The sequence below is a fragment of the Aquarana catesbeiana genome, linkage group LG03, assembly GCF_042186555.1.
Source record: "Aquarana catesbeiana isolate 2022-GZ linkage group LG03, ASM4218655v1, whole genome shotgun sequence".
In the NCBI taxonomy this organism is placed as follows: domain Eukaryota; kingdom Metazoa; phylum Chordata; class Amphibia; order Anura; family Ranidae; genus Aquarana; species Aquarana catesbeiana.
The window spans coordinates 34,445,378-34,457,955 of NC_133326.1; the positions used below are offsets into that span (position 1 = coordinate 34,445,378).

Sequence of the window (12,578 nt, forward strand, 5' to 3'; positions counted from 1 at the left end):
AGAAGTCAACTAATTGGTAAATAGAGTCCACCTGTGTGTAGTGTAATCTCAGTATAAATATAGCTGTTCTGTGAAGCCCTCAGAGGTTTGTTAGAGAACCTTAGTGAACAAACAGCATCATGAGGGCCAAGGAACACACCAGACAGGTCAGGGATAAAACTGTGAAGAAGTTTAAAGCAGGGTTAGGTTATAAAAAAATATCCCAAGCTTTGAACATTTCACAGAGCACTGTTCAATCCATCATCCGAAAATGGACAGAGTATGGCACAACTGCAAACCTACCAAGACATGGCCGTCCACCTAAACTGACAGGCCAGGCAAGGAGAGAATTCATCAGAGAAGCAGCCAAGAGGCCCATGGTAACTCTGGAGGAGCTGCAGAGATCCACAGCTCAGGTGGGAGAATCTGTCCACAGGACAACTATTAGTCGTGCTCTCCACAAATCTGGTCTTTATGGAAGAGTGTCAAGAAGAAAGCCATTGTTGAAAGAAAGACAAAAGAAGTCCTGTTTGCATTCTGCGAGAAGCCACGTGGAGGACACAGCAAACATGTGGAAGAAGGTGCTCTGGTCAGATGAGACCAAAATTGAACTTTTTGAACTAAAATCAAAATGCTATGTGTGGCAGAAAACTAACACTGAACATGATCCTGAACACACCACCCCCAACGTGAAACGTGGTGGTGGCAGCATCATCTTGTGGGGATGCTTTTCTTTAGCAGGGACAGGGAAGCTGGTCAGAGTTGATGGGAAGATGGATGGAGCCAAACACAGGGCAATCTTAGAAGAAACCCTGTTAGAGTCTGCAAAAGACTTGAGACTGGGGCGGAGGTTCATCTTCCAGCAGGACAACGACCCTAAACATACAGGCAGAGCTATAATGGAATGGTTTAGATCAAAGCATATTCATATGTTAGAATGGCCCAGTCAAAGTCCAGACCTAAATCCAATTGAGAATCTGTGGCAAGACTTGAAAATTGCTGTTCACAGACACTCTCCATCCAATCTGACAGAGCTTGAGCTATTTTGCAAAGGAGAATGGGCAATGTCACTCTCTAGATGTGCAAAGCTGGTAGAGACATCACCAAAAAGATTTGCACCTGTAATTGCAGTAAAAAGGTGGTTCTACAAATTATTAACTCAGGGGGGCTGAATACAAATGTACGCCACAATTTTCAGTTATTTTTTTATAAAATATTTTGAAAACCATTTATCATTTTCCTTCCACTTCACAGATATGTGCCACTTTGTGTTGGTCTATTACATAAAATCCCAATAAAATAGATTTATGTTTTTGGTTATAACATAATGTGGAAAATTTCAATGGGTACAAAAAAATACTTTTTTAAGGCACTGTATTCCTTAAAACACACTTCAGATTTACTATATTTATATTCAACTTGTACTACTATCCATCCTTAAGAGTAGTGCGCTTTATGGTCAGCAGACAGTACACCGTTTTTTTTTTTGTTTTTTTTCTGAAATGCACCACGCCAAAGCACTAAGGAACCACTACTACTGAATAATTAAATAGAATTCTGTGTTGCAGTTATATTAGACACATTAGCTTAATGCTCAAGATCACTGTCCAGACCCAACCTGACCATACACTGGTAGAATAAAAAATGTTCATACGAAAAATCTCCTAATTTGATTTTGGTAGGAATGGAAACCACTTACACTGTTAGATATTCATTTGTTTTTATTAATTTGTTTGAAAAAAAATTCCATCTTATTCCTTCAAATTTTCTAGTCACCATGGTCCAAAATTTATATAAATTTGACTTTACTAAAATTGGAAAATTTGTAAATTTCATGCAGATTTCTACTAGTGAATGTCCAGCTTTAAATATGCTATAGGTCTGATCATACTGGGTGCCACATCCCATATGTAGAATAGTATACAATTGGTTAGGATTAGGGAATTTTTTAGGCACTTACACACAAATTATTTAAAAAATAGAAATGTATTAATACAATTTTATTAAAAACATTATATAAAATCAGCAGCTGATCAACCACAAAGGTATTTATACAGAGACCGTCCTCACATCTACAAGAAACAACCACATGTAAGTAGATGAAACCCCAACATGTATCAGTTTTTCTGAAAATCTTCATCAGGGGGACATGATTGCTGATAACTTGTACATAAAGAAGTTTCTTTATAGTAAGGTACAGATGAATGCCACAATGTGTCAAAATGTCACGCTTACCCCTAAAGCAGGTGGTCAAACACTATAGCTAACTTCTGTGTTCTTCGCCTATAGCAGCCCACTTTCCCATAAAGCAAGAAGGCCTACCGTTATTCGGTTGCCCCTAGAACTTATACATAATGCTATAGTGCCTGGCTACCATGCTGGGGCAGGTGCAAACTGAGCAAAGCAAACAGGTACTTGCAGTTGGCAGACAAGCAGAGTGGTTTAATGAACGTCCAGGTACTAGGCAGGCAAGGTTCAGAATAGTCCAGGTCCAATCCGTAGTCAAAAGGCAGGCAGAATTCAAACAATAGTAAATTTCTGACCCTAGGTCATAAACAGGGGAATCCAAACAGCAGTGCATGAAAAGGGCAGACAAACACATACCTTGAGCACATATTACACATGCTATCACAAGCATGAGCCTGCAGGCTTGGCTGGCTTAAATCAGGTTTGGTCTCCACCCAGAGACTGGCCACATCAATCACCTTGCAGGTGGACAGACAGACAGGGAGAAGGTATCACAGCCAAAACCAGGATGCTGGAATGAGACCAGCAGTTGTTAAAGAGGAACTGCAGTCTGCGCACATAATTTGTAGTAAAAACATGTTTGTCATTCTGAAGCTTCCCTCCAACCACTTTGCATATTATTTTAAATCTACTGTGATTCTGTACTTGCCAAATATGCTGCAGAAATCTCCCTCCACTGAGTCTGGCTGCAACCATTTTAACTGTGAGCAGCTGAAACTGCTGACCGTTCATTTTCTTGGATTTACACAGATAAAGAGGCACACCTCAAGCTCTGCAGCTCTCATTGGCCCTCTTGTGACTCATCCCCCCCTTCCTGGCAAACTCTCCCGAGAGTGAAAGAGAAAGCTGCGCATGATGTCATACGCCTAGGCTTTTTTCTAGACAAGAAACAGGAAGTGGGCTGTATAAGGTATTTACTGGCAGAAGAAAAAAAATGTTTTACTATCTAAAGTTAAAACAACAAGGGCAGAAGATTTAATAGATGGAAAGTTGAAAAAATGACTGAAAGTCCGCTTTAAGGATCAGGAGTGCTAAACGCTCCCAACAGAAAGGAGAGCAAAGTCCCAGGGCAATGTGAGACACTGTCCACTAGATAGAATTTTATAGAGCCCAACAAGCGCAATTTCCAACATAGAGATACAGTACGTTTGCACTGATGTCATCGGCACATGCGCACTGAAGAAACAGGCCACTTGTGCCATTTCTTCAGCAGCCGTGCCGTGAGTGGCAGCCTCCACGCACATGCGCGGGAGTGACGTCATCGTGGCTCCAGCCAATCACAGCGCCGGAGTCCCCAAACCTTGAAATAACTCCGGGAGACATGTTGCTGGTCACAGCGGTGTGCGGGGCCAGTGCAACAGCTTCAATCTAAGGTAAGTATTTCATAATGAGCTAGTATGCGATGCATACTAGCTCATTATGCCTTTGTCTTACTGGGTTTTTTTGGGGGGGGGTTTACAACCACTTTAAATGCTAAGTTCACCTTTAGGAACATGTTACAAGTTACACTCGTATTTAGGATATAACATGTTGCTAAAGCACCCCAATCCTCACCCCCTAAGCCCCCTTTCAAGCATCCCACCTCCACCCTGTGAGAGCTGGTTAGTGTACCTCTCCCCCATAGCTGCTTGTAAGCAGGTTGAAAATAGCTAGTTAGGTGCTGTCCCGGAAGGGAAGGTAGGAGTTAATGCTTTCCGCCGGTTCATTAGTCTTTTGGTGGGCTTTTCTCTGGGTCTGGCCCACTGGTCCTGTGTAATATAAGAGGAACGGTGGTCCGGTGCAGAGGAATGGAGGTCGGGGAAGATCCAGAGGGTTCTATGGCCTGTTATTTGCCAGAGAGAGATACAGGACCCTTAAGGGAGTGAGATGGAGAACATCACCCGTGAGGAGTGGAAGGGTGTTGCTCATTACCACCTAGACGAAAAGTCGTCAGAACTCGGGGTTTGCTCCAAAGACACCAGTTACTGGAACATGCCTCTGATGGACTGTAATTACATGGACACTACCTTTGCAGGTATACCAGGGCATCACACAACCTGTAGTTAGGGTTAGGGATTTAGGGAAGAATTATGTCTCTGATTGTTGGACACCGTAATACTCTTTTTGCACTTTTCTAAGTAAAGTTTGGAAACTTTATTCCCGCCTGATCTGAAGTTATTCAAAGGGGTGTAATGCATGCACCCGGTACCACCTCATGGTTCAGGTCACTAGATACATGGGGTATGAAGGCAACTCCATAAGAGTTAAGACAGTGTGGAATACAAGCAAATGGTAACCTAGGGTAACTCAAGTTCACCAAGTCGTCTGTCATTAGGTGTGTGCCTGAGATAGGTGGTATAGCCTCATGCAGGAGAGAGTTGTTCCAGGGAAAAGTTTATCCAGGGAAAATCCGATTGCCTCTCTGAGATCAGGAAGGAATTTTTTCCCCTGCTGTAGCAAATTGGATTCTGCTTTTCTGGGGGGGGGGTTTCGCCTTCCTCTGGATCAACTGTGGGTATAGGATTGGGTATATGGGATTGTATGTTTTTTTTATATTTTATTTATTTATTTATTTATTTATTTTATGGTTGAACTGGATGGACTTGTGTCTTTTTTCAACCTGACTAACTATGTAACCATGTAACTATAAGTTGTCAGCACTCTCCCCATGCCATAGAAGTCCCCAGCCTGTGCCCAGGTACAGAAGAGTTAAGTGAAGATCGCGCACTGAGTCTTCTCTTTGTGCATGGCGGGACCCCATACCATTACTGGGAGTGAGGTAGCAGTGATATGCTAGACAGGTAGATGCGGACAAGGCTTAGCGTGTCCCTCCTAAATGCAAGTTAGAAAGAAGGTGTAGATTGTCACGGGGACCCGACAGTTACCTGGAGAACAGTTATGGTGCAAGTGTACTTCTCTAAAAGAAGAGGCCCGCATTAAGGTCGAGTATTCCCCCATGACAGCCTCTGCCCTGTCCCAGGGCATTGATGAAAATGGCAATAGTTAAGATACCCCATGTATAATAAACTGAACCTGTCACAGGTGCCCAGAAGAACCCACCCTGGGGTAGGCCTATCATGTGACCCTTGCTTGGCGCCCAACGAGGTGGGGAAACATGGAGGACGTGACAACCACCCTGTCCCCATGACCTGCCCACTACACATCTGTGAATGAATAAACTACAACTCTCATCTATCACAGTGGCAGATGGCTTGTAGCTCTCAGTGAGCCCAGAGTGTGTTGGCCAGCTGCTCATAGACCATGGACACTTCCTACAGCTTTCTAGTTGAAAGTCCATATGGAGGTATGAGCGGAAGGCTGGAGGAAAAGTTCGCAGGTGCAATGCTTTGCAGGCTCCTGTGAGAAAAAATATTAAATGCACATTTTTTTCCTGCAAAATGATGTGCATTTATTATTTTCTCTCCTAGGGAGAAATTTAGCCTTTACCAATTCAGCTCCAAAAGGTTTACCCCCCTTCATGACCAGGCCATTTTTTGCGATACAGCACTGCTTTATTTTAACTGACAATTGTGCGGTCGTGCAACGCTGTACCCAAATACAATTTGTGTCCTTTTTTCCGACAAATAGAGCTTTATTTTGGTGGTATTTGATCAGCAATGCGTTTTTTTTTTTGTTTTTTTTAACCAAAAAAAGACCGCCATTTTTGAAAAAAAAAACAATATTTTTTACTTTCTGCTATAAAACATATTCAATAAAAAAATGTAAAAAAATCAAATTTCTTCATCAGTTTAGGCCAATATGTATTCTGCTAAATATTTTTGCTAAAAAAAAAAAAAAAACCAATAAGCGTATATTGATTGGTTTGCACAAAAGTTATATCGTCTACAAACTATGGGATATTTTTATGGAATTTTTATTTATTTCTTTTTAGTAGTAATGGTGGCGAGCAGCGAGTTGTAGCGAGACTGCAACATTGCGGCGGACAAATCAGACACTAAGTGGCAGTTTTGACACTTTTTGTGGGTACCAGTGACACTAATACAGTGATCAGTGCTAAAAATATGCACAGTCACTGTACTAATGACACTGACTGGGAAGGGGTTAACATCAGGGGCAATCAAAGGGTTTAAATGTGTACCTAAAATGTTCTTGGTTACTGTGTGGGAGGTGCTTGTACTAGGTGAAGGCAGGGATCCGTGTTTCTCCTTTGCAGAAACAAAGGACCACTACCATCTCTACTAATAGAACGGCGATCTGCCTTGTTTACATAGGCAGACCCCTGTTCTGCTTATTTCCCAAATGTTCAGCAGGTTCCGGCAGACATCAAGTCCGCCAGACCTGCTGATTGGCTGTCACATACCTGGTTGGTGAGCCTGACATGTAGAGGGAGGCCTCTCGTACAGCTCCGGCTCGAGGACCACTGATGGTGAGACAGCAGTCACTGGAGCACGGCTGGGAAAGAGCGCCTAGGATCAGTCCAGAAGTCTGTGCAGATTGTTGCCAGGAACCCACGGGCAAGAAGCCAGGCTTGGCTGGTAGAAGGCAGATGAGACAGCAGACAGGCTGGCAGGCGTGGCTGATGACAGACCGTGGATGCACAAACAGGAAGCAGGAACGTGGAGGTGCTGAGCTGGACTGAAGGAGCTGTAGCAGGCTGGAGGAACTGGAAGCAGGGTCAGGCGAGCTGGGTCAGTAACTGGCGGGCAGATCAGACATAAACGGCAGGTAAAAGCGTAGTCGGGTCACAGGCAGGGTTGGCAACAGATGCAGAGTAAACAGGAGCAGCAGGCAGAGACAGAGTCCAGGATAAAGCCAGGGGTCGTAGCAGGTAGCAGACAATAATAGTGAGTAGTTGAGAGCAAGCCGGATCAGGATCAGAAGTCAAACACTGGAATCAGGATATACACAAACGCTGTAGGCCAAGCAGCAATTAGACAGCACTGAAGCCCCATTTAAATAGACCGTTTGGCACCAGTCCTGGTGACAGGTGCGTGTCACATTTGCGCATGCGCGTTCGCATATGTGCTCTGCTTGTTCCCTGTTGGCACCTGCGCACATGTGTATGTCTGGAAACGGCAGCTGTACTTTGCAGACATCTTTCCTGACATTTGCTCCTGCTGTGGCCAATCACAGTGGGAGCGGGTCGCCAGCAGGGCGTGTCCCAGACCCGGAAGTGTTAAATCACATACTAGTAAATGTCTCGGCAATTTTAAGCTTCTCCCTATAAGCTTATCATTTCTTTACGCTTAAAAGCACAAATACGGCTGTCTCATATAATGCCGGAAAAGCGCGCATTTGTTTCTCCAAGTAACACAGACAGATGCTGGTATCACGTTGAGCTTAGCAGAATCCTCAAGAGAATAGCCAACTCCTTTTATTTATACTATAAACATGAATAACAAAGGAAGGTGGTGGCTTCAGAGTCAGCCAATCAGACACTTGTATTCTTTCAAAAGAACCAATCACACACACATGTATATATTCAAATAGAACTACAGTAGTGACGTGTGCAGACGGTCATGTTCAACACATGTGAAACACAAAGGACTCACAATTTGAACATTACTTACATGGCTCTGAACACAATCATGTGCACATTCCCACTGCTACCAATGATGCAAGCCGAACTCTATCATGGCTCAGTGGGCCATAATTTTGTATGGTTATGCTATGGTTCCCATGTACGCAGATCTGCTTACTTAGGAGTTTAGATTGCGGTCGCCATGGAGTGGCCAGTCCCTTGGTGAGGCATAAAAAAACATCCTTAAAAGAGAAAACAGATCTGCTGTGTCCACGGGAAGGTTTCCGCAGCCAATGGTCTTCTACCAATGTCTGTATGTGCGAATACCCTCACATGAGCGTAGTACAGCAAAACTGACACTGGGGGGCATCTGACAACATACATTAATAAAAATTTCCACAACAGTACGTGCTCCAGAACAGGAGAGCCGCCATGCCGCCGTGTGTATACGGCCAGCAACCAGTTAAGTATCGATTGTCTTAAATTATAATACGAGTTTTTGTCATGTTTTAGGTTGCCAAATATGCTCCATCAGTAAATTTTCCATGTTTTGTCAGTTTACAATCCAGCGTTGGAAAACCTGATACTGTATCTATGGTCAAAAAAAAAAAAATATAATCATTTCTTCATTGATTTTCAATTATTTCTAGCCTACACCTAATATTAAGAACAAGCTTGAAATTTGTACACTTACTTTCTGAAGATCCCCACACATTTACTTCCTTGAATTCTGTGACACATAGTCACCATGACCTGTGAGTAGGCAATGCTGTTTCACACATTTCACAGAGCCTGCCTTCTGAACATCAGAGGTGCTAAGAGGAGGAGTTTCAGGAGGCGGAGTCCGTATAACAATCACTGCTTGAAGGCAGCAAGGTACCATGGGATATATAGTCCTTAGAAGGAGAAGCTGCGAAGCATGCAGGGAATCCAGAAAGATGTGAAAAGAGATGGCCAGCAGACAGGCAGTGCTCACAAAGTGAAAAGAGAAGTACTGTAAGCTTATATTGGATTGTCAAATATAACTATTGTTTGTATTGTTGTTATAATATTGATTTTTTTAAGAGGAAAGTGTATGTTGTGATCACAGAATTCCTTTTTACCCTTGGAGGAGGCCCCACTGCATGGGTAACTTTCTCCAGCTCAGAGGGGTAATGTGTACATCTGCGAAAGTATTGTATACTCCTTCAATTTGACAACATAAAAATATATAGGATTGTTTTTGTTATTTTTTGATTTTTTATAAATGATTATATGTCTGGATAGACTGCGGACATGAAGATATATAAAAAGATATTAACCACTCCTCACTCAACGCCAACAGCACCTCTACCTCCCTCTCCTATGTGCTCAAATGGGAACGAGACCTGTCCCACATTGACCTCACAGACTGGAGAAAAGCCTGGTCAGCATAGTGAAATGCTCCTTTAACACAGCCACGTTGGAGGCTGCCTATAAGGTCCTCCTTCGCTGGTACTGGGTTCCAGCCCGCATTGCCAAGTCAAACTCATCCTATAGTGACAGATGCTTCCAGGGGGTGCGGTCAGCGAGGAGATGAAATACACATTTGGTGGTCCTTCCCCCTCCTCGTAGGATTTTGGTCAAGGGTCTTTGGACTCCTGTCTACCCTCTTCCACGCATCCTTCCATAAGGACCCTAAACTTGCATTGCTCCATTGTCCAATTCCGGGCCTCTTCTCTCACCAACAGAAACTAGCCACATATCTGTTCACTGCAGCTAAGCGCACAATAGCAAGGGCCTGGGAAAAAGCCAGCTGTATCATTTTCAGAGGTGAAGAACACCTTGACGACTCTAATGATCCATGAAAAAATGACCAATATCCTCCACGACTCCCATGCCAGATTTCTCAGGGTATGGGCCCCGTGGTGGTCCTATGCATTTCCAACTCTTCACCCAACCAGCCTAGGGATTTCAAACTAACACGACCTTGACCCCATCCCCAGCCTGGGGGAACTTCTTTTCTCTACCTCCTCTTCGCCTCTCTTCCTACCACTTTCCTCTATTCCTGGGCATCCTGCCCATCGCTTTGTCGTGTGCTTATTTGGGATTTGTTCGCATTGTTTTCACGGACAGGTGCACTCCCCTGTCCACTGCAGGCTCAGGCATCTCATGTTTACCCCTGACCTAGGCCTGAGGGTCACTGTTGGTTTAAAATTTAAATCTTGTAATACATTTTCATTTATGTTCTTACGTGAAATTCGAACCATCTGCCAACCGTATAACCTAAATATACGGCGGCAAGGTGGCACTAGTATGTGATCAGACACTTCCGGGTTGGGGGCACCCATTCGAGCCGCTGGCAGCTTGCTCCTGCTGGAGCGGGAACCCAGCGGCGGGTACCGCGGACTTGATGTCTGCCGGCACCCAACGATCATCTAGCACAGAGGCAGAAGAGAGATCTGTCAGTAGTGAAGGCATGGATACTATTTTCCTGCAAAGCATGCCTTCCCCTAGTAAAAGCACCTCCCACACTGTAAAAAAAACACTGGCTAAGCACACAGTTAACCCTTTGATTGCCCCTGATGTTAACTCCTTTCCCAACCATTAGCACAGTGACAATGCATATTTTTAGCACTGTGTCACTGGTCCCCAAAAAGTGTCAGTTAGTGTCCGACTGTCCGCTGCAATATTGCAGTCCCACTATAGGTCACTGACCTCTGCCATTACTAGTAATAAATAAATAAATATATCCCATACTTTATAGACACTATAACGTTTGCGCAAATTAATCAATATGCACTTATTGGGATTTTTTTTTGCCAGAAATATGTAGCAGAATACATATTGGCCTAAACTGATGAAGAAATTCAATTTTTTTTTCTATTTTATTTTTGGATGTGTTTTACAGCAGAAAGTAAAAAATATTGTTTTTTTTTTTCAAAATTGTCAGTCTTTTTTTGTTTATAGCACAAAAAAAAAAAAAAAAAAACACAGAGGTGAGCAAATACCACCAAAAGAAAGCTCTATTTTTGGGAAAAACCCAATAAATGGATTTGGGTACAGTGCCGCACGACCGCGCAATTGTCAGTTAAAGTAACATAGTTTCATATCGCAAAAAATGGCCTGGTCATGAGAGGGGTAAACCTTCCGGAGAGGTGGTGGTTAGTGTCACTGGTCCCCAAAAAGTGTCAAAAGTGTCAGTTAGTGTCCGACTGTCCACTGCAGTCCTGCTTTAAATCGCTGATCGCCGCCATTACTAGTAAAAAATAAATAAAAATATCCCATCGTTTGTAGACGCAATGGGGGTAATTTACAAAAGGCAAATACACTTTGCACTGAAAGTGCACTTGGAAGTGCAGTTGCTGTAAATCTGAGGGGTAGATCTGAAATGAGTGGAAGCTCTGCTGATTTTATTATCCAATCATGTGCAAGCTAAAATGCTGTTTTTTATTTTCCTTGCACGTCCCCCTTGGATCTACAACGACTTTACTTCCAAGTGCAATTGCAGTGCAAAGTGGATTTTCCTTTAGTAAATAACCCCCGATAACTTTTGCGCAAACCAAATAACCAATCAAACCAATTATTATACGCTTATTGGGATTTTTTTTTACCGAAACTATGTAGCAGAATACATACTGACCTAAATTAATGAAGAAATTAGATTTTTTTTTTAATGTTTGGGATATGTTTAATAGCAGAAAGTAAAAAATATTGTTTTTTTTTTCAAAATTGTTGCCCTTTTTTGTTTATAGCGCAAAAAACAAAAACCGCTTGGGTACAGCGTCACATGACCGCGCAATTGTCAGTTAAAGTAATGCAGTGCCGTAACGCAAAAAATGGCCTGGTCATGAAAGTAGTTAAATCATCAGTAAACATAAAACAGTTTCGCTATAGACAACAAGGTCACCTTTAAACCTTTTGCGACACAGCAAGTTATCGGCGTGTCATTCGGCAAGGATCGTTAGCAAGGTGTGACGATGACATTGCCCTTGACATCACCTTCACCAGTGTTGTACTAGATCTGATTTCGCTCTCATTACATAGTAGCAGAAATGGAGAAAGAGAAATCATTACAGTCTGCACACATTAACAAGATCGGGTGGTAAGGAAGCTATACCATCCCTGTCTGGGAAGGATGATAATAACAGTAAAGCCAGATATGTAATAGGTGGCCCTTACCTGTAGGTGACCCTAAGTTGTGCACAGTTGAGCCGTGTTCATCATCTCAGGCAGCATTGTGCTTTGAATCGGGATCTCCTCTCTTTCAGTGATGCAGACCTGCCTAGTAGAGCATGCTAATGATGCACCAGAGGGAAGCCCAGTAGAAGAACAGGACCATATGTCAGCCTATAGCATCACCGCCTCCACATTGAGAGAAAGGCAGCTCGGCAGATGAAAGGAAGCAGTAAGGGGATAGGAAATGAGCTGTGGAAAACAGCCAAAAGACAAAACAACCTATATAATAAGACAGTTTCTTACTGAAGCAAAATAACAAAAGGTTTTTTTATTTTTATTTTTTTTCATTTGTCTTGCAGGCAATGAGCAGCATTTTTTTTTTTTTTTTTTAAACAAGCATTTCTCATCTCTTCATACGCATCTGCCTGAGCAAAACTTGATTTTCAGGTTCTGTTTCTGATACCGATGAGGTCTGGAAGTCCTACTCCTCCCCTTTTCCCTAATTACCCCCAATAAAGACGGAACGTCGACTTTCCGGCAAAAGTTTGTGGGACCCAAGTTTATTAACCACTTCACTTCTGGAAGATTTACCCCCTTTCCTTACCAGGCCATTTTTTGCGATACGGCACTGCATTATTTTAACCAGTTGCTGACTGCCCCGCATACATATACTGCAGGGCGGCGGCTCTTCTGCGCGAAATCATGTACAGGTACTGTAATAATATGAATGAATCATCAGGACTCCATTTTGTCT

General features: G+C 43.0%; 1 protein-coding gene across 1 annotated transcript in view; it reads right to left on the bottom strand.

The window, feature by feature from the left end:
• SV2B (synaptic vesicle glycoprotein 2B) overlaps positions 1-12,024 on the bottom strand; it is a 263,167-nt gene extending 251,143 nt beyond the window's left edge. The window contains exon 1 of the mRNA XM_073618415.1: positions 11,828-12,024. The gene's annotated coding sequence lies outside the window, so the exon portion shown is untranslated. The remainder of the gene's footprint in view (positions 1-11,827) is intronic.
• Positions 12,025-12,578: the final 554 nt, after the last annotated feature.